General features: G+C 38.7%; 1 long non-coding RNA gene across 1 annotated transcript; it reads right to left on the bottom strand.

The window, feature by feature from the left end:
• Positions 1-17,525: 17,525 nt before the first annotated feature.
• Positions 17,526-23,721, bottom strand: LOC149912990 (uncharacterized). The gene is made up of 3 exons (XR_016461591.1): positions 23,100-23,721; positions 22,694-22,992; positions 17,526-22,471 (listed from the first exon to the last, which is right to left on the bottom strand). It is a non-coding gene; the product is annotated as an uncharacterized LOC149912990 (long non-coding RNA).
• Between the last annotated feature and the right edge of the window lie 132 nt (positions 23,722-23,853).

Here is a 23,853-nt window from a genome sequence, read left to right as displayed (position 1 = left end):
GTCCGCGGGGACCGGGCGCCGCTCCCGCTTCCTGCACCTTCCTGCGCTGCGGCGGAAATGGCGGGCTGTGCCTGCCGTCCCTCGCTCGAGGGCCGTGGTGTTGGCGGTGTCGCTGCCTTTAGCTTCCAGCCCCGAGCGCAGCGGGGTCGTTTTTCCGCGGAGCCGCGTCGGGAACGGCTCCCCGCGCGCTGTCGGCCGCGCTCACCGCGCCGTGCCGGTGCCGGCCACCGAACGGAGCGCGCCTGGACGTGATGTGCCACGCCGGCGCCCTCCGAAAACTGCTCTTTGGGTCGAGAGAAAATCCTCCGTAAAATATCACCATACGGCATGGTGTTTCTCTTTGGTATCTGTGCGAGCCTCGGCTCCGGGCAGGTTACAGTCTCCACTGCTTATTCTTCCATGGCGGGAGAGGCCGAGCCGAGGCTGAAGAGCAGGAAGGTACCATGGCAACTGCGGCCACGCGGAGCGCCCTGCTGAGGGGTCCGCAGTGCGGGGGGCCGGGGGCGAGATGGCTGCCGCGGGCAGGGCGTCTGCTGCTCGCCCCGTGGGCGTGTGGGGCAGAAGAAGCAGACGGAGACTGATGCCCCCAGCACCCTGTGATCGCCTGCCCTGTCCTGCCCTGCTCTGCTCTGCTCTGCACCACCCCACCCTTGCCCTCTCTTCTGTAGGCTCCGGTCCTCACCAGCTGATGGAACTCCTCAACCCTGCAGGACACTGCGTATCTCTCCGAGTTACCTTGCTACTTGAGGCTTTTGGCGCTGGGAAAGGGAAATAGTCGATTGTGGTAAGGACAACCCTTTCTGAGGCAGTAACCTCCTGGACTGGATGCATCAGCCAAATGCCTGGTGGAACAGCGTTGAAAGAATAACACTTAATACTATACAAACATTGTAAGATGGATGGAGTACCATTCCATATCATGCTATCAAAGCGGTTCAGTAAAGAAAGATGGTTAAGCGTTCGGTGTTACCATCGGTTACCCATGTGATGGCTTCTGTCCTTCATTCATCAGCTGTCTTTATCAAGAAATGGATGATAGTTGTGCATCCAGGCTACTGTATTTGTATGATGTGGGACTGGTTAATTGCATGCCTTAAAATCTCCTCAGCAAAATCTTTTGTAGCATATTTCTCTCTGGTGGGAGAATGGATGGAGAGACATGGATATCATTCCTCTACCACTGCCACCTAAAATAAAACCTACATTTTGGCAACATGGGAATACTGCCATTTCTGCCAAGATACCTTTTATACTTATTTATTATGTTCTTCACAGTCAATCATATTTTTCATGCAATTTCTGATCTAATGCTAACTTTTTTACAAGGCAGCTTTTATCCTTTATGAACTTACGATTTTTTGAGAAATCCCAAGTAAGTTACTTTTTGACTTTTCACTGTACTTACTTATTAATCTCTAGTGTTGATATCTTGTTTGGTTTTTTGTTTTGTTTTGTTTTGTCAATGAGACATCTAACACTTTGCTGCACTGATTTGCAAATGTTAATGAAATTAGATGTTTGGATTATTTATCAAAAAAAAAAAAAAAAAAAAGAGAGAGATACCTGAGTGATAGTGATAGAAGGATAAAAATTATGACCTGGCCAATGGTATTTTTGGATGGGAGATTAAATGTTTTTTATTGTTACATGTAATTTTATAAGATGATAGTAGGTGTCCATCAGGAGACTATTTCCAGTCTTTATTGTTTTAAAGTGACTGTAGAGAAGGATCTCGAGGCTATGACTTATCAAGGTCTTTTTCTAAATGGAAATACTGTAACAGTGAAGGTACTTTACTATCTTCTTCTGTGAATCTAGAAAATCTTGTAATACTAGGAAAAATAGACATTTTTGAAGTCCTATGTGAAACCATCACAAATACTTGAAAAAAGTATGTTTTCTGCAGGTATTTTGTAAGTGGTGGAAAAGACTGAGTTAGCAGGAAGCAGATAATTGGCATCCATTTAGAACTTCTGCAGGAAATGAGACACTCCATCGGGTACTGAAGTAAAAATGCAAGTGTGTTGTGAAACTTGGTTTATCACAGAGATAGCCAGTTAGAATGTTGCCTCGGCCCATCTGGCATGGAGATTCTAGTGCCTGAGATGCATGGCTAATGATGGCAGTGCAGTGCCTGCTGCATATTAGTAAAATTCCCTTGGCACCTAACACTGAATTTAGATAATGTTCTCTCAAGGAAGAAGACGAGTGAATATATGATAGTATTTGAGGGAAATTCAGGAAGTCACTGGTGGGAAAAGGGCAACATGACTCATTTAATCTGTGCAAAGAAAGAGAGAAAAGAGGCTTTTGAACACTTTGAAAATGCTGCCTTGGACATATACAGGGCATTGAATGGTAAGATATTTTATATACGTTTTATTTTAAGTGCACATTTATAACTGCAGAGTGGTATAATAATTAAGCATAGTCTTAAGTTTCTGTACTTCCATTAGTCTGCTTCCTAAGCCAGTTAATATTGAACATGGGAACTAACAAAAATAATATGACATCTTGCTTTTATTTTGGTGCTGATATGCTTAAAGATGTTGCAGAAGGTGATTTTTTATTTTACTCCAAAATGTTTAATGCACCTGTTTCTCAATGAAAATTTGAGACATTTTCAGAATCTGTGGTTAAACTTTAGGTTGGATACACAGAGAATTCTATGTTTTGGATTGCATTGTATATTCAAAGCCCTTATATTTATGCTGGGAACATTTTGCCATTTGTATCTGCTTATGCTAAGAAACGAGTCATTAATCTATGAGATTTATGTGGAAAAAGCATCGTGCTCCCCTCCCCACAGTTGTATCATACAATTAGCCAGAAAAGCTGGATTGTCCTGATGGGTCCATAAAGATAAATCATAAAATCATAGAATCAGAGAATTGCTCAGGTTGGAAAAGAACTTAAAGATCATCAAGTCCAACCACAACCTAACCATACTACCCTACTTCTCCAAAATAAAGAAGCCCAGCTCCCTCAGCCTTTCTTCATAGGAGAGGTGCTCCAGCCCTCTGATCATCTTAGTGGACTCACATGTTTTGGATGAGACTCCTAGCAGTTAAAGGAACAAGTAACATCTTGTTATGACTTCCTTTTGCTCTGTGGGATTATCACTGATAAGAGCCAAAAAGACACAAAGATAAAAAAAAAAATTAAAAGCTGCTACTGAATTGGGTATGTGAGAGAATACATGTTACACTGAACACAACAAACTGGGAACCTCCTCCTGGGCTCAAGTTGCAACAGGGGAGATTCAGGTTGGATGTCAGGAAATCTTTGTCTCTGAGAGGGTGGTCAGGCACTGGAATGGGCTGCACAGGGAGGTGGCGGAGTCACCGACCCTGGAAGTGTTCAAGAAACATGTAGATGTTGTACTGAGGTACATGACTTAGAGGGAAATACTGATGATGGGTGGACAGTTGGACTGGATGATCTTAGAGGTCTTTTCCAACCTTGGTGACAGTCTGATTGTATGATTTTCACAAGTAGCTTGTGCTTCGGTAGAGATAGGCACTAGCATGAATATGTACTTCTTTATATGAATCCTTATTTGTCACTAGCCTGAAACAGGGCCGCAGGTGGGACATTTTCTGCAGATTTGTTAATTTTCTGGCATAATTTAAATTTTCATTTTGCTAGCTACAGTTCTTTCTTAAATATGGCAGAAGTTTCCTGGTTCTCCTATTCTCATGTCCCTTCTCTCCCTCCTTCTCCATGTTTTGGCCAATTTATTATGAAACAGAGAGTTGAATACCAGTTCTCAATATCAGTGGAAAGATTTCATGGGCAGAGGCAGAAGTCTATCTCGTATAAGAATAGTTGCATACTCAGTCTTATATTCAAGCATAGTGTTCAAATAAAAACCCAGCCAGTGATTTTATGCTTGTGAGCCAAACACCTGTTTTCTGCTTCTAAAGAAACTGCACTTTGTAATGGGTATGCTAGAATGTAGTGGCATGCTGCTGTTTATGTAGAAAGCTGTTCAAAATTCAGGACCTATAGGTATAAGTGGCAGCAAATACATGTGCACAGATCTCAGAAGGAAGCTGACAACCTTACACTAGAAACACTATTGTTTCTAAACGTGCTGTGAGCAAAAAGACAACCACTTAGAAGACAGCTTTGCTTTCAGGGCTGGATAAGATTTTTTACTCCTCCAGAAGCTTTAGGTGGGAACTGGACAGGATATTCTGTTTGATCATCTTTTTATTTCCAAGAAGTACAAAATACTATGTGAACATATCTGCATGTTTTCCTGCCTAGAGACCCTTACTTTTTTTTTTTTTTCCTGGATGTTTGGTGAGGGTTAAATCTTGCAAGTACTCACTTATGGCTCATTTTTAACCTAGCATTCAAGTAAAAAGCTGAAACTTGTAGAAGAGAAGCCCTGTGGATATACTGAAAAACAGAATTTGGGTCCTCATGTTGTTTTTTGCACAATGTGTGTAGAAGCAGTGCTTTTCCTTGGAAAAAATATCCCTCAGAAACCTAAATGCATCAGAGAAGTGGCCTTTAATATTCCCCGTTTAAAGCTTAGTTCAAAAGTTCATTGCAAAGCATTTGTGTTGTGTTTTGCAGTTTGCTTTGGAAAAGCGCAGGTCCTGCTGTAAGAATGAATTCAGTGTCTATAAGAAATGCCACACTTCATTATTTGTTCAAAAGTGACAATGTCGCTATTAACCTATTTCAGGTAATTATAAGTGGTTGTCCTCCCCCCTTGCTTCCTGATGTTCTCAAGTCAAACGTTCTATTTTTAATGACCTCAAATGAGCTGGCACTTGGAAAAAGGGCCTCAGCATGGGGAAAAATTACCCTAAGTGTGTCCTGGCATGCATACCAACGATTTTGAGATTTCTTGCATTATGACTAAGTTCTGGGGTGGGGTTTTGTTGTTTTTTTTTATAGAAGTAAACCAAACAATGGGTCAGAGAAACATGAAAACAGGAACATAACATGTTACCGTAATAACATACAAAGATAACTTAAATTTTGATTCTTTAAAAGGGGGAGAATATAGGACACTACATAGAATTCTTCATTTCAAACGCAGACATTTAAAGTTCTTTTTTATTTGTGAACTTAGTAACTGTTTATCATTTTATTAATTGAACGTCCTAATGTGTAATTATGAGTAAGACAGGAAGTAATGCAAGCAGCAGTGAAGTTGTGTCAGTCTTTTTTTAACCTTTAAGCTTTTGTAAAGAAGAGAACAGTATGCATTTGCTTTACTGAACGAACCACCAACAATTCTGGCATGTGCTATACCCTGTATTTTCTTTAAAATAGTACAATCTGCAACCTGCCAAAATTTAGAATCTAAGCCCAAAACTTACCTTTTTTTTCAATTAAGTCTGCATGTTCTAGAAGATACTACCTCTTCCTATAGATTTTGCCTACCGACAGGTTAAATGAAAATAGTACACGTATGTCATGTCATTTTTACCTTTTCTTCCAGCAACACCGAATTCTGAGAAAATCATCAGTTCTAAGGTGCAGTGGAATACCAAGCTTAACAGCAGCTTTTCAAATCTGAAGCACCATCTGGTGCCATTAGAAATTATTTCTGAAATACAAAAATAAAATAAAATAAATAAAATAAATTTTAAAAAATAATACAAAAAATTAAATATTTAGGCACTTCGTTTCTTTTTCATTTGGTAAATAAAAAGTGCTGTGCAGTGTGTTAAGCAAGTAGTGTACAGCACTTAGTAGATGAAGGTCATTCTGAAAAAGGTTTGGTATTTTTCACAGAAATCCTGCTAAAGCCAAAAGTTGTCCCTGTTATTTTATATACTTTGCTTGATACCAGGCTCTTTGTTGGACTCACTAAATCTTTTTGAAAAACATCACACTTTGTTTTCCATGGGTGAACAGCTTTAAGTAAATGAATGTAATGGTCAGACCCTAAATGTAGTTAAATTATAATGAAACAAACATGAACTCAGAGGAATGACATTCTTCACATATGGTGGCTGATTGAAAACTGCTATAGAGACAAATGAGTACCTGTTCTGATACATGCATGAGCACAGACAATGCCTTTTGTATTGGATTTGCTTGAATAAGTTTCGGTAGTCACTGAATAAGAAAAGCAGAATTTAATATTTCAATGTGAGTAAACAGCAACATATTTTAAATCGTTAATTGCCATGACCTAAGCTGGCAGCTTTGTGTTTCCTGGAGAAACGTGTTGTCATTAACAATTTTTAGGAATATGTTGTAACCTTAGGATCAAATTTAGCTAAAAATTACACTAGAAATATTTGTCTCCCTAGAAGATTCTTTCAGAAGCAGAGCTCTAATCATATGAATTTGTCACAAGACAACATTAAATGGAGTGAAAATACTTTCTGAGACAATTTGAGTACTACTGGCAGCTCTGGAGGTGAAGAAATAATTAAATTATTCACTGAGATACACAACATTATTATTGTGTTATAGCACAGGAAGGTGCAAAGATAAAGACCGGAAGACTAGAAATGACTTACAGACTTCCCTTTAAAACATTTGATTCTGCTTTTGTGATGTGCTAGGAGAGATTTACAGAATAACCAGTTCCTTACATCTCACCCAGCAGTGAAGTAGCAGTTAAATTGAACAATCAGGGAGTCAGAGGTACAAAACCTTCTATGTGATATGAGATTTTTTACAACATTTCAAGATTTTCTCCTCTTTTTGAAGCAACAAATGCTGTTTGTTAATTGTGAGCGGTTTTTTTTAGTACTTGGTTCAGTCATTTTAATTCACCTCAGAACAAATTTCCATCAGTCCCAGCAATCAGATCTCTGAAAAAAAAAAATGTTTGTCTGAAATTTGTGCATCATACAAATCAGTAAATATTGGTGCATTCACACAAGTAATAAATTGAATTTACCTTTCCAGACAGCTTTCAAAAATCAGGACTTATTGGTTTTTTTTGTTTTTTTTTTTTTTAACAATTTTTTAATAAATTGACTATTATCAAATCTAGTTTTTGAAGTCATTTACTTTACTGTCACAATAAGTAATAAAAAGTACTGTAAGAATTAAAAGCCTAATCCATATGCTTGTTCACCTTGCAGATACATTTTACAGAATTTATCTTTCTAATCCCATAATTGCCAGATTCGCTTATTATGCAATTTCTGACTTCAAGATCACTATCAACATTCACAATCAAAAAACATTTTCATTTGCTTATCAGCACGTTTGTTGTTGAATAAGACTTAATTGTTCTAGGGGAAAAAAAGCCAGACACGTTAGCCTACCTTTACATATATGCTGAGCCATATTTTCATTTCTTCAGGAGATCCAAAATACTAATGTGCTGGATGCATCAAGCATTGTTATCACAGCCAACATCACAGAGTTCCCTACAGACTCTTCATAGGTGACCTAAAAGTGGTAGGGTTGTACACACAAAAATAAGGTAAATTTCTCCAGTATCCCATGTATATTGGCACTTATGCTTAAGTTCCTCTGTTCAGTTCAGAGCTCCCCAGTGAAATCACCATTCTTTTTTTTTTTTTTTTGTCATGCTGACATCTTTAAAATAGTTCAGCAAATCTCTATTTATTTGGTCTCATAACCCCAAATCCCATCTGTTCTGCACCGGAGTGGTTATAGAGTGAGAGCAAGCCAGTGCAGGATCTTCCTGGCTCCCAGTAAGAAAGGCCCAACAGCAAATGGCTTACTGAAGCAACCGCTTTTAACAGATGGAATAACAAGAAAAATTTAGTCAGTGACTAAATCCTATGTCCTTTCAGATGCCCAGCAGCCCACCTGCCTGCAGCACTGAATAGAGCCTTGATGGATTTTCCCACAGCACGTTGTGCAGAGTAGGTTCTGTCCATGAAGAGGTAGCACTTAAGTTCCTTACAAGAACACAATACTATTCCCAAAGGAGATTCATGAGAACCCATTCATGCCTCCCTGCTAAGTAAAGGTATGGCCACACAGGTGGTGCCATTGCTGGTGCCAAGTGAGAGCAGGATGCAAGACTGCTCCTGTACCGTGAGAAGTGGGGTTTGTCCTGCAGCCTGGAATGTGGGCAGCACGGCACAGTGCGGCCCAAAGGCAGCCAGCACATGCAGCACAGCACAGCTGGTTCTGCATCGCCCCAGGTTAACTGTAGTGTGGGGCACGGTCACCAACAACATTGCCAGGATCGATGTATTCACCCCTTGGCTCCCTATGGTTTACCCTCCCTAGAGACGTAAGTTACAGAGTGTATTAATAACATACAGGCTTCTCAAGCCCTAAGCACAGGTCCCAGTATAAAAGTTCAAGATCACCAGCTTCTGAATGCAATGTCTTCTGTAAAGCTCTCAACACATAATCTCCCAGTACTTCTTCCAAAATGATGGTGTTGGAGGTTCTGTCCATTATGCTCCTTACTGATGAAATAAACCTGCTAAACCAAAAAGGCTGTTTTGCTACCACTCAATGTGGCTTCATTGGATACTGCTCCAAGATCCACAAAGGAATTACTTCTAACCTCATTCACATAATTTCTGTCCCTGTATCATGTAAAGTAAAATTTTATTGCAATTTTAATTCCATTTTCCTGCTACAGAAGTACTGTCTTAGTTTCAGCCGGTATGAAGCTATATTTTTGGTTCTAGGAGAAGAAAAATGTAGATTACACACTGAAGTTTATAGTTGCTGCTAAGCAGTGTTGTTCAGAGCCAAGGCCTTTAGCAGTGAAGAGGAAAGGGATTTTTCATACCAAGCAGAAGGAATTTTGAAGGGGGTGGGAGTGCACCTGGCTCTCTTCCACTGCTAAAGAGTACTGTTAGGCATCTGTTTGTGGGGTGGTCAGCTATTGCTTCTGCATCACTTGTTAGTCATAACTATTATCCTTTTCCTTTTCTCTGTCTAAGTAAAAAGTTTAATCTCAACTCATGAGTTCTACTTTTTTTCCAATTCTCTACCTCATCCCACTGGGAAGGGAAGAGTAAGTGAATTACTGTGTGGGTTAAACCACAGCATTAACACCTGATGGGGGCTCAAAGGCTTGAGTTAACGGCAGATCTGACTGGAGCATGTTAATGCAGGGTATTGTGGTAGTTTGATATTTGCTAGTCATGATGTTGATATTTTCCCTATATAGAGAGCTCTTTGAGAGTCTTCTCATGGAAGTATATTATGTAGCATCTTACTCACTGCTTGTTTTCCTTGTTGCATTGTTTATCATCTCAGGGGGTTGGATTAAGGTTTTTATTTTGCTATGCTGTGTGGCCCTGGCTTATGTCATAAAAAAATTGTCTGCCAAGAAACTAATGCTTTGTGCATATTAGTGATTGCAGTCATCTTTGGGTTTTGGAAGCCATATTGTTGATACTATTAGTAATTAACTCTTTCCCTTGTCTCCTTGGGGAGCCTCACTATGGAGGAGATAGGGGAGGACATTCAACTTCCCTTTTAATTTTCCTTCTTTCCCTAGAGCTCTACAACACCTCTTGATAATTTTGAGTATCCATGGAATATTCAAACCAGTGTGCTGCTATTACAGTGTCACGAATGTGTTTCTGGTTATGTTTTAGATTAAACAATTATTTAAGGAGATCACCCAGAGATCTGCAGAGATCTGCCCTGAGGGATAGTTCTGAGTGGCAGGGACTGTGGGACAGTATGGGCAGGTGCATAGAGCAGTGGGCTGAAGTTCCAGACAACTGGGAGTGGTTTGGAACTTCATCTCTTCACTACTGCAGAATCATTAAAAACTGGCAGAATATTTGGAAAAGGTCTCCTGTTGCCTTGGCACAAATCATGGCAGCATGCTGAGGCCTAGCCCACGCCTACTGAGCTCTGTTCAACACTGATATTCAGCCTCCTCAGCGTTAAGAGAATACCTATAGGTCTGATAATAAACCAAAAGACTTGCCATCCCTCTCAACGAGCCCTGCAGTTGCTCCTGCTACAGGTTTTGTGGCTGTTCCAAGTACTGCAATGAGAAAAACAGTCCTCCCAAAGGAGGTGCACCATGCTCAGACCAACCTGTGGTTGATCCAACCCCTGCAATGGGCCCTGCAATTGATCTGACATTTTTGACAGACCCCACAGTTACTCTAAACCTTCTGATGGGCCCTGCAGATGCCACGACCCTCATGACCAGGCCTGTGATGCTGTGTCACCTGCTGGATTAAACTACAAGTACCCAGTTAATACTTTTCTTCATATGCCTTTACCATTTCAATCTCTCTCTCTTTTCCTTTTATGAATGGAAAAAAATCCAGCTCTGCAGCCTCTACCAGGCCTTATCAAGTCCTTGCATATGAGGATTGCATCTAATACAGTTCCTACACAGCTGGCCGTGCTGGGAACGGCCTGTTTCAGCTGTGAGCTGAGAGTACTGCTTGTCATCTGAGTTCTTTTGTAAATCATAGATACTAGTTATTGCCATTCGTGTAATCTCTCTTACACTCTGTTTTTGCCTTCATTGCCTCATTTGGATGCTTTTGGATGCTCTGTTCATCTGTTGCATCTTTTTGTGAGTTATTCCAGATCTGATCTGTAATGCATGCAGGCAGACAGCAAACAGCAGTTGAGCAGTGCCTTTCCTTTTTTTTCTGTAATTCTGTAATTTAGTGTTCAGAGAGCATTATCACAGTCCTAACTGAAATACAAATACACAGGAGAAGCTCTATATGATAATGTAGGTATTTCAGATAAATTAGTTTTCTCAGTGGATACATTTTCTTTTTTCCACCACGGCAAAGCCCTCTCTCCGGGTATACTGTATATCACCCAGTGTGAGCACAAACCGAATTCAGAGAAATCTTCAGCTCTTCTGCAAAGATACAGAGCAGAACATTCAGCAGTTATAAATGTATCACTGTTAGTGAAATTACACCATCAGTTGGCAACTCCTGTATTACTAAGCCAATACAACTTATTTGGTGGTCTGATTTGGGACATTGTGCCCTTGATCAGTGTTCAGGATCTGCTTTCCTTCTGCCTGTCCAATTTTGGATTTCTTTTTAGCAACTACCACCCTCACAACTTCCAAAAAGCTCTCTCCTTAGAAGGAGCATATTTGCCGAACACAGTCTGCCTCATATTCTCTGCAGTGAGGAGTTTTTAAGAAAAGTCTAGATGCTTAACTTGAATTTGTTATTCAAAAATTACAGTAAAGATCAGAGTGATGAGTTCATGTCACAAACAGATTTTTGTGTGCATGCCACAAAGTGAATTTTTAACTTTGAGGCATCAGCGTGATACTCAGATGTAAAATTCAGCAGTTATCAGGAGCATTCAAGTTTGTTCAAGTACCTGCTGGCTGCAGCCTCAGAGAGACTTGTGTGCATTACATTTCATGAGGCAACATTTGAAATCAAGGGTTACATTTGCAATTAAAACATTATTTTGAAGACCGGGAAAACAGCCAGTGGTAAGCATGAACAGTTTAATATTTCAGAGTTTCAGAAATGTTCAGAACAGATTCTACTTAAAAAAGAAAAAAGTTTCTAACTGATAATCTACATTAACATGGGCCATAAAGAGAGTGGGTTTTTTTCTCTCTTTAAGGGCAAACTCTAATCAGTATGTCTGTTTAGAAGTCATATTTACTCCCTAAGTATCAATAAATAATGAATAAAAATACACAATTATTTTTGAAAATTAATGTGAATTTATATATTAATACATATACCTTTATTAAGTATCAAAATGTTCTAATGCATATGATACTGTAGTAAGCTGTTATTCTTCATCTTTTTTCAAGTGTTTTATGTCTCATCTGTGTATAAATAAGAGGCATCAGATATGACGTGAAATACCCGGAGTGCTCAGGTGCAGATTGCTGTTGGCTCCAATAGAGCTCCCTACATGAATGAATGGTGAATTGAGTTCCCAAGCGTTTTGCTAAATATAGCTGCAAGGCCATACACTGAAGTAAAAGGGTTTGAATACCATTCTTAATAATACAGTCTTAATAATGGTCTTAATACTGTTCATCTGATGTCAGGATTGTGGGAGATTCAGACATCTGATGTGGGCACTCAGGGATAACTCAATGATAGCCATTATGTGAAAACACAGGTCTCCTTATAAAAGACGTCAGCTGGATACCTTAAAGAGCAGGCAGACTAGAATCATCTGAAAATATGTTCCTTTCTTGTGAGGCCCCATCTGGAGTACGGTATCCAAGTGTGGAGTCCCCAGTACAAAAAAGACAGGAAACTGTTGGAGAGGGTCCAGAGGAGAGCCACAAAGATGATCAGGAGATTGCAGCACCTCCTCTATGAGGACAGGCTGAAGGAGCTGGGCTTGTTCAGCCTGGAGAAAAGAAGGCTGTGGGGTGACCTCATTGCAGCCTTTCAGTACCTAAAGGGAGCCTACAAACAGGAGGGAAATCAACTCTTTGAAAGGGTAGATAACTGCAGGATGAGGGGAAATGGTTTTAAGTTGAGGGAGGGGAGATTTAGGTTGGACGTCAGGGGGAAATTCTTTACAGAGAGAGTGGTGAGGTACTGGAACAGGCTGCCCAGAGAGGTTGTGGATGCCCCATCCCTGGAGGTGTTCAAGGCCAGATTGGATGGGGCCCTGTGCAGCCTGGTCTAGCATTAGGTGGGGAGGCTGGTGGCCCTGCATGTGGCAGGGGGGTTGGAGATTCATGATCCTTGAGGTCCCTTCCAACCCTGGCCATTCTGTGATTCTGTGATTCTGTGATAACTCCCAGTACAAGAAGCAGAAACAAGCTGTTGATTTTCCACAGAATTAAATGTTAATCTCTTAATTAATTAACTTGATTAGTAGGATGTAAGGTGAGAAAGCAAGTCTAATGGTAAAGAAATACTGAAGTATGAACCAAGACTATTACTGCATTGCACAAACATAGCTCCAAATAGGCTTGCCTGCTCATGGGTTTCCTCAGCAGTTTTGGAAACGTCTGGATTGAGCTCTTCATCTCATGATATCAGCAAATATCACAGGTAGTCTCAAGGAATAAGGAATAAGGAATTCTTGCTGTGACAGTGGATGAGGCCAAGCTTCTCTTTGCAATTGGGCTACATGTCAGGAAGAGAGCTATTTCACTGGAATTGCTTTAGGGGCTTTGATTCATTTCTCCATTACTACTCTTTTCCACTCAGGACAGCATGCTGTCTCTACATGTTCCACAGCTCTGCTTTTATTTTTTTAAACGAAACCACCACTTGAAAAACTTTGAGCTTTTATTTAAGAGTTGGTCGTCTTGTACTTTTCTGAGTACAGTACTCACTGAATCATTAGCAGTGCATTCTCTTACAACTGTGGTGCCAGCTGTATGTACCTTGTTGTCAAGAACATTTTATACATAAATCAGGCTGCTATTTCTACTTACTTTAAATCTTGTTCATTGATTGCATTTCTAGGATTGCTTTGCTATTCCCACCTGGCTAGAAATACAACGGGCAGTAGCTTGTTCTTTTGAGAGAAAATTACATTATCACTACCAATTATTGTATATTGTCGTTGGGAACACTGTCCCTGCAAGTGTCCATTTGCCTACTGTTATTCAGATAGCAAAATTATCTTGAAGAATGTGTGACTAGTAAAAAAATTACTTATATTCTTAAATTTTTACTTAATTCGTTTTCAGAAATGCTAATAGCCTTTCAGGACTTAGAAGGATGTCTGCCTCACATTACCCTGCAAATTGTGTGTATAAATTTTACCTTCTGTTTGCCACCTAATTTCTTGATACAAGGAATACATTCTGGTGTACCAGGAGTTCATATCAAAATTTTGGCAGAAAAGAGTGCCCACAAAAGTGGCCTCTGTGAGACAAGATGTGGGACTGCCCTGTGTTGGACACAGTGACTGCACAATAGACTCACCACAGGACTCAGATAAGTCTGCTAGCAGCACAGTGCCACTGTGAAACATTTATTAAGGGTAAAAAATGCTGCGTAACAGCTGGGAGATAGGAGAGAGAAAACATGAGAGAAATGGCTCAGCAGCCCCCAGGCCAGTGTAGCAGGAGGGCAGGATGTGCTCCAGGCACCGAGCAGCAGTTTGGCTGCAGCCTGTGGATAGGTCAGTGATGAACCATGGTGCTGGCCCACACAGGACCATGCCACAGCAGTGGTCCACGCTGAGCCACTGAAGGACACTACAGTGTGGAAGGTATGTCCTGAAGGAAGCTGCAGCCTGTGGAGAGACCATATGGCAGAAGTAACTGCAGCCCGAGGGGGATCCATATTGGAGTAGTTAGTTCCTGACAGACAAACCTGCGGAGAGGACTAAAGCTGTTCTTGAGAGCTGCATCCAGTGCAAAGACTGTATCCTATGCAGACACCATCGAGAGAGCTCACACTGGGAAGAAGAAAAAGGGGCTGTTACAGAGTGCTGTAGACTAATTCCTACAGTAGAGATATAAGAGGTAGAAAAATTGAGGATGAGGGACTGAAGTTGACCCTGGGAACAAAGCAGGGTAGAGGGGAAAGTGCTTGTCATTTTTTTTCTTAGTTTCTTACCACCCTACTCTATTGTTTATTGGCAGTAAATTCATCATTCCCAGGTTGAATCCATTTTGCCTTTGAGGGTAATTGGTAAATTATTTCTCTATTCTTATCTCAACCCTTAAGCTCTTCATTCTTATTTTTTCTCCCCCTGTCCTGTTAAGGAGAGGGAATGAGAGACTGGCTGGGCAGGTATTACTCAGTCATCTGATGTCAACTTACCACATATAGCACAGTGCATTAGGCCAACTATGTTAGTAAAACTTATATCTCTGTTTGACTTTTTAGGTGAAATATAAAATGAGCACACACTATTTGCAATTAAATAATTAAAATAAAGGCTAAAAATTCCTGCATTACTACATCTATACATTTTTCAAATTGCATAATAAACAGTGCAAGCATAGTTTGTATCTACAGTGTTCCTTGTGGACAGGGATCTGCAGACTGCCTAGCTGGTGTTCAATAGTGTAAACATTGTGATCTGCTAATAAAGAAATGTAAAATACATTAAAGTGTACATTTATATTCATATGCTAAATTTAATTTCAGCAGTTAATGTATTTTGAAGAATGCACAGAAGTACCATTCTTGATAGGTTATTTTCTCTGCCAGCACAATAATTTATTTTATGACTTCTAAAGAAAAAATCCAAACATGGCATTGACACTGCAAATAGGGGTAAGTTACATGAAATGATGCTCTGGAAAAGATTGGAAAAAATATATGAGAAAAGAACAATCTCCTTTCAGACTGAGGTGTTACTGGCAGTGAAATTCAGGTAAAAAAACTTACATGTTGATCAACAATATTCATACACTGAATTCTTAACTATCATCAAACAAATATGTCAGAATTAGAACAGCATATTCTATGCTCATACTTACATACTTTTACAGTCTACAGTCTACACTGCTCCTGTACTCACATTTCTGTACTCCAACTTCCTCATTCCACCCCATTGCACTCCTACTTCTACACGCCTGACTGTGATGCTGGATTTTGTCCTTTAGCATTTTGCTAACAATGAGCCTAAGACTGGATGGCTGCCAAACTACTTTTCTGAGCCCAGCAAATATTACTCTGTCTTTATACATCACAGTTGTGAAAATAATTTTGTCCTTGACTGCAAGTCTAAAAAAATAGTTTTTTGAGCAAACACAGTGTTTCCCTTAGTATTTCTAAATGCCATCAACCACATATACACTGTAATAAATTGCTGAAGTCCCAATTTTCCAATTTCCTATATGAGAAAGTTCAAGAACGACTGCAGAATCTTGAGTGAGTCACTGGGTTTTATCAGGGTAAGAGAAGAGGCTTTCCTATCACTTTTTTTTTGTTTACTTTTTGAATTTGGATTGAATTGAATGTATCTGCAGTACTAGTAACACCAGCATTTGCTTCTGAAGAACTTAATTCTTCCAAGGTTCTTATACAATAATAATACTGTTACTTTTTTTTTTTTTTCTTTTTTTCCATCCCAACTGCTTCATCTAGCCAGGTTTATCCAAAACTGTTTTGTTTCAGGCCTCTCTAAGTAGATTTACATCTGCCAGACAGATATTTTGAGTAGGGCTGCATAACCTTGAAGCAGCATAAAGTGAAACAGTCATTGCATGTTAAGAGAAGGTAAATCTCCCCTGAACGAGAAGTAATAACAGGAATACAAATTTTTATATGACCAAATCTGATTCTCTATTTCATTAAAAATCCTGCTGCTGTAATTTTGTCTTTTGTTCTTCTGCTGAACTCATGTAAATGACCTTCCATAATATGTAGGCCAAGGATGAAGATACCACAGAAGAAATATTTCCTACTCAATGCTTTAAAATTAGTATCTATAGGTTTTTAGTCTTCTTGACAAAGGAAGCATAGGAAAAATTAAGCATTGAAAATATGATATTATGGAAAAAGAGCTAATGCTTAACTCAGAATATATTGCTCAAGAGGGAATTGTGAAAATCATCAGCAACAGCAAGAGGAGGTCAAAGGAAAACACTGGACTGATAGCTGCTGCAGGCAGTCACCCAGCAAGCATGTAAGAGAAAAAGGCAAAGGCATCAATGCCTCTTGTTTTTTTTTAAACCTCAGTATCTAATAGTAATGTCAGATATCAGCTGCCCAGTCTTCAGCCTTAGGCAGCAGTGACGTTCCATCTGTGGTTATCAAAATTGTGAGGGAACAGCTGTATCAGTTCAACATTCATAAGTCCATGTAGCCCAATGGGATTCACCCCAGAGCACTGAAGGAATTGACAAACATTACAGCTGGAACTCTCACCAAATTACCAAAGGTTGCAGGAGCCTGGGAAGGTGCCTGCAGACTGGAAGATGGTCAAGGACATACCCACCAACAGGAAGGTCATAAGGACACCAATAAAAATACACATCCGTTGGTCTAAACTCTGTGACTGTAAAAGTTATACAGATTGTACTGGAAGATACTAAAAAAACTAGATTTAGACAAGAAAGACATGTTCTTTTCCTTTCACTGAACGTGACTGCTCAAGAATATAAGTTTTCATAAAATGGTCTCCGATTCAGCAGAAGTATTAAAAAAAAAAAAAACCCAACCCAAACTGTCTATAAAGAAATTGTTAAAAACAAAACATAATTCTTTAAATTCTCTTTAAATAATGCTACCGTTAGTAATGGGGGTATATGATGAAATACTGTTGCCAAAATTGATCATAAGCCAGATTTCAGAGTGGGTTGTCTCCACAAAAGATACTGATCTAAAGCTCTAGGTACACCTCTGAACTTGAAAGTTTACAAGCAAATTTGATGGGCAACTACATATGCCTAGAAAACTGAAAAGAAAAAGAAAAGAAAATGAAACAATAGTGCATTCTTGGGAAATTATAAATTAGCTATAGAAATATGTGGCTGCTACTTGAAAATGATTAATATGTTTCTGTTTTCATGAAGTTTCAGAAGTCTAAACAGTATTTTCTAATCAAACTCTGAATTTCTGTACTTCAGCATGAATTTTTAGTAGAAAGACATACCTGTGGGAAAATATTACAAAAATAAATGCACGAGAGTTCTATATTTCAAAAATTTTTACTTCAGATCATAAAAAAAACCCCAAACATTAATTTAGTTCCAAAAGTATCTACCTTTTAATTTTCACTTTTTGAAAGGAACTTTTTCTGGAAATACAAATATGAAGAAATATAAAATGTTCTTTCGGTTGCCCTAATAGAAAATTCCTTAAAGAGACAAGAAGACCTACAAAAGTATGCAAGAACTCTGAGTCTAAGCAAGCCTCATTCAGTGTCACAGAAGGACATGCTATTAACAGAAACTAAGATGTCATTATACATTGAGTAAAATGTCAGATATGATTAAACTAGTAATGATGAAAAGCTGAGTAGAAGAAATAAATGTATTATTGTAATTATGTACTAAATATTTGATGAATTAATCCAATTTCATTGCTTGAAAATAAATTTAGCTCTTTTACCATGTATAGTTAAGTACAGCTCTGGTAATGAAAGCTGTACAAGAATTACAGTCTGCTGCACTCTGTGTTGCCAGCTGACTCTGCTTCGTGTTCCTCCGGCTAAGATGTATGGCCATTATGAGGAAACATCTAGTTAGATGTCTAGCAGCAGTGCTGAATAACAGTGCTTAGTTCCTGTCTATGCCCCTTATGCTTAATATGGAAAATTCAGAGCTCCTCAGGCACTGGGCATCCCCCTGCAATATCATCTTACACACTAACATTACCAAGCTGGATGGAGGATAGAAAGCATTTGTCCTTTCAACCATTTAACTCTATGTGATTGAGTCTTGTAATTCTTATCTTCCTCCAACAGATAAAAAGCATTTCCGAAACTTATCAAATGAAAACAGACTATGTTTCACCCTCCTTTAGTACTGAACTACTAAAAGTTACTGTATACATCAAAATTAACGTAGTAATGGTACTGTTATCATAACTCGCTGTGGCAGCTCAGCCTGGGCAGGTCTGTGCACTGAATCAAAATACCGTGACTAACTCTATACAATGAGGACTAGAAAATGGTTCCTAAGCTAGGAGAAAATTTAAGGACAAGAAGAGTTAGCTAAAAGTATATTAAATGGCTTATATGTTCCTTATATCATGAATTTTACCTACACAACTATCTATGTCAGAAAAAAAAAAAGAAAATTAGCATATATATCCTTAGAAATACAGCTGCGTGTAACTACACAGATGCAAGTTTTAGATAATGTACAATATACATTTTGGATAATATATTTTGTACATATGCAAACAGAATAAAGAATGTAGCTTTTTTTTTTTTCATTCTTTCTTTCTACATCCTCTTCATTCATTATTTTGTTACTTCCTAACTCTGGGGCATTTAATTTCTTGGGTGGTTTTCCTTTGTGGATTCTCATACATATGACTTTCAGAATCAATCACAGAATCACAAAATGGCCTGGGTTAGAAGTGTCCCCAAGGATCATCAAGCCCCATCCTCCCTACCGCAGGAGGGAGGGCTGCCAACTTCCATATCTAATGCTAGACCAGGCTGCCCAGGTCCCTGCCCAGGTCCCAAGCCTGGCCTTGAACACCTCCAGGAACGGGGCATCCACAACCTCTCTGGGCCGCCTGTTCCAGCACCTCACCACTCCCCTTGACGTCCAACCTAAATCTTCCCTCCTTCAACTTAAAACCATTTCCCCTTGTCCTGCCATTACTTAATCAAAGAGTTGATTCCCCTCCTGTTTGTAGGCTCCCTTTAGGTACTGAAAGGTTGCAATGAGGTCACCCTGCAGCCTTCTTTTCTCCAGGCTGAACAAGCCCAGCTCCTTCAGCCTGTCTTCATAGGTGAGGTGCTCCAGCCCTCTATTTTCTAAGAATTTTCTTCCCAGGTGGTTGAAAAAATATTTTATGTACGTACCTGACAGTGAGATGGAAAGAAGTTACAAGATTGTACTGCACGCTGCAGGGACCTAGCTTTTTACAGCAAAAAAAGGAAGCCAGTGGTAGACAAAAGGAAAAATACCTTATTTCTACCAAACAACAACTCCTTTGCACTCAGTCATCTTTACTTGGTCTTATACATCCTACTCTACTACAGTGAAAGCTTATCCATAAAAATAAGACAGGATTTTATTTGCAGAGATAAAAGAACTGAATTTAAATGACCTGTATCCATCTCAAGTTTTCTGAAACGAAGAATATTCACCCTTGAGGTCTCAGCATTTCTTTTTTTTTTTTCCTCAGACTATACATATTTTATATTTCCATCTTGCCCAGCTTTTTCTCTCTCTTTTCCCTTTAGGCTGTCCAGAGTGTTACCTCTTCAACGCTGCTTCAGCCTCCAACATCTACCCCATGTCTCTAGGCCTTTTGTGTAACTACTTGCTTATAAATTAACTCAAATGGAGTTTCAAAACTCTTTTAATCATTCAGTGTGCCTTACTATGAAAATTCACAAACAGTAATTCATTTTTTTTAATTGGCATGCCTTTGGATTATCCTGAGAGAAACACAGATTTTGAGGTTTCTTTAAAATATTTCCTGTGTGTTAAAGTACCATGTCCTACTATAGTATAATGCATATAATAAATAATACTGTTCATTTGTCTTCATGCAATCATGAAATTCCAAGAAGAACATGATAAAGCTGTCTAATGATGACACAAATTAAATAATTACAATCAGGAGGGAGGGCATATTTTTATAAGACCTGATAGTGATAGGGAAACAGGGGAATGATTTTAAAATAAAAGAAGAGAAATTCATGTTAGCTACCAGGAAGAAATTCTTTACTTCAAGGGGGGTGAGGCGCTGATACAGGCACTGGTACAGAGAAGCTGTGGGTGCCTCATTCCTGGAAGCATTTGTGGCCAGGCTGGATGGGGCCATGGGCATCCTGAGCTGGTGGAAGGCAACCAGGCAGGCGACTGGAACTAAGCGGGCTTTAAGGTCTCTTCCAACCCAAACCATTCTGTAATTCTAATTATTTTCTGCTTGCTTAAAACAAGATTTATAAGCTCCACCAACACATCGTTACTTGAGGAACATTGCCATCTAGCAACAAAGTTCCCCTCTCACTTCTGGGCAAAAGAACTGCCCTAGAAGCAGTCCTTAAAAGTTTTTCAAGTTGCTTAGGAAACAAAGCTTTTGTTGTTTTGCTAAGAAGAATTCAATGCCAGATAGTCTTCCTCAGAATATGGTAAAATTGTTAATCATTTCATTTTATAAACAGACTCAGGAGAGCAAGATGGAGAAACTGAAAAAAAAAGAAAAGAAAAAAAAACAAAATGTTAAGTCATCAAGTAAGCTGACTTCCAGTCTAGATGTCCTCATAAAGCCAAGAGAAAACATGAAAATATCTGCTGCACAAACAGGTTAATGATAAGGTTAACTGTACATTTTTTTCCCTCCGTGTTGTCAATAAAAAGACTAACATCAGCTCCCGTATAAAACTGACAATTGCTTGTAATGTTAAATTCAATTAAAAATTAGAATTTGTATATGTTAAAAACTAAACAAAGAAAACAAGGAGCCTAGAAAGATACAGAAAAAAAAAAAAACAAAAAACAAAACAACAACAACAAAAAACAGAAAAAAATTAGAAAAATGAATAAGTTTAACAAATTCATCAAGATGATGGCTGATAAAGAAGGCATCATTTACCAAAGTGATAATACAGAATTGGTCTGTTTTTGGAGCTGTTTTATAGAGCAGAGACACTGGTATCTCATTAAACCTTCTCATACTTCCAAAGACCTAAAACTTTCCAAAGTAATCAGAAATGTCTCTATCTAGAAAAAGCAAGGGTTATATTCACAATTAGAAAATACAGGATGTTTTACATAAAAATGAGAAGTCTGGCCAGAGGAAATTCAAAACACTACAGTAAAAATTCCAAGTTTGTTTTTTTAATGCTTTCATGGGACCAAATATCTAAATAGCTTCCACAGCATTGTCAGAATATTGTCAGAATTACCATGCTGGCAATGAATGAACATGAATAAAAGCAATACAGCAAAATGGCTTAGGTCTCCAAGCCCTAGGTGAATAAAAATGTATGTTTTTACAAACATGTTGGATTTATTATATATTTAAAAACATACTATTAAGTGTATCATTCATAAAAACAGAGATTTTTCAATACTGACTGAGTTGGGCAATACACAGTAATGAACAAACTCAAGGAATGCACGAAAAAAATACAAAAAATAATCTTGTCAATCACTAATAGTACATGCAAAAATTATTTTCTAACATCCTGGATACTTTTTTTCTGCAGAAAAGTTGGATGCTCTAATACATTTATTTTTCATGCTTTACTTGTTCTTTCCAGATTAAATAAAGGAGGCTGGCACAATTACTTGGAAGTCTGTGAGAACAAAAGACCTCAGAATACTTTTCAATGACTGGAATATAATATGGATTTTTTTTCTTCTTTGCAAAAGAGAATACAGTACATATCCAGGTCAAATCATTATGTGGTTAGGGCTGAAGTGGTGAAAGCTTGCCCATGTGTTCATTTCCTGGACATCCAGAACAGTTCTTGAATGACATTACATTATTAAATCTTTTACTAACTTACCAAAAATCCAAGTCTTCATGCTATTTTCAAAGCACACAGTTGTCATAAAATAGGATACTTCAGTTACTTATAGTTACTTCAATTACTTACAGTTTGTATGCTGTGGAAACACCATGGATGCAAAACTGTGATGGGAACTGAGATAGTAATGGCAGATTCATTATTATGTATATTTATAGCTGCTGCCTAGGGCATAAAGCCCATAGTGAAAGTCTTCACAGCGATTCACATGCACAGAATATTTTGATGCTTCCTCAGCACCCAGGCTTTTGGGCAGATCTGTGCTACATTTACCAAAATTTGATTATAAGAAGAAATTAAAAAATACACTTAAACTTTAAAGGAGCAAGTAGAATGAAAAACTAATGAATTTTAGAATCACAGAATCATTAAGGTGGGAAAAGAGCTCTGAGATCATCTAGTCCAGCTGTCCACTACCACCAATAGATCAGTGTTGACGAAATGGATACTCAGCTCTGATCTGTAAAAGAAAACAAAGTCTGGTGAGAAGCAACCTGCATCAGATTCTCTGCAATATTTTGAATTTCCAATTTGAATATGTCTATTTACTAACAAATTCCCTTTTAATTGTAACTTGATTGTGACCTTAGTAACTTGCAAATTTCAAGATCTAGGGCAATTGTTTTGACAGAACATGATAGAAAACTACAGGAGCTCTGTTAACAGTGTGATCACTCCTCACCTTGCTTTTTTCAGGCTTAATCTTGATGCAAACACACGACATTGTATGCATAACAGTTGCATACAGACACGTTTCCTGCTTCATCCATATAGCAATTACAAGGATGCTATGATTCAAATTCTGTTTTGAACTTCCAGTCTTTACAACTGAAGCAGAACTGACAGCAGAACTGACAACAAACGTAAGCCTGAAGAGTTTCTGGTAGGTAATATCTTTAGATACCACGTCCACTCCCCTGGAATCTTCAGAGATCCTTTCTATCTTCCATGGCTTAAAATGCACAGGATTCCAAGTTACAACTGAAATAACAGATTAAGTACTTCAGATTAATTTCCCAAAGAAAATGGGAAAATGACTATAAATTCAACTCATACGTGGTAAGATACGGCTATAATCTATCTCATACCTTTGATTTGTAGGGTTAAGATTTGTAGATGCCACCCTACACAAAATCAGATTTCTGACTGAGAGGAAAGACAGCTCAGAAAACTAAAATGAGTGAATTAAAAAAAGTGATTAAGGAGATATTAATCGAAGATGTATTGTAACTCCTACTCTGTTAATGGTGAGTTACCAAAACAGCATAGGCAGCACTTTATCTAAATGTACCATAGATTTGAGTTTGCTCGAGTTTTGTCTGTGACCATAAGAGGCATTACAAGCACTGGGAATATTTTGTGTTATAGTCAGAATCTGCTGTTACCATTTGGACGATTACGGCCCTGCACAGTTTGCCTTTTATGCTCAATTCACAAAATGTCACGATGAAACAATTTGTACAGACAGTGACCTGAGCCTTACTGAAATAATTTTCGTTCCAGCACACTTGATTGCAGCACTTGGGCTGCTTTGGTTACTTCAGATGCTGATAACATCAGCTGTACATTGTATTACACCTCTGTGAACACACAGCATTCAGATGATGTTCTAAGGGCCTCGATCTGTTTCATTTCTTTAGATCTCCCATCTCTGAAGTTTAATCCTGCTGTCTGCAAGCAGACTAGAAACACTAACTGACCAAATAAGCACACCGAATTACAGCAGGCATTTTCTTAAGTGGTTGGTGCCCCTTTCAGTGAATGATCTGCAATTCCAGGGCTGGGACATAAAATACGTGGAGCTGCTGGAGTTAGAAGGTGGGTACATAGAATGTCCTCCAC

This window comes from Phasianus colchicus, chromosome Z (assembly GCF_987193195.1).
Source record: "Phasianus colchicus chromosome Z, bPhaCol1.hap1.1, whole genome shotgun sequence".
NCBI lineage: Eukaryota > Metazoa > Chordata > Aves > Galliformes > Phasianidae > Phasianus > Phasianus colchicus.
Note: the sequence above shows the minus strand (reverse complement) of the source record. Positions and strands in the feature narration are given on the sequence as shown.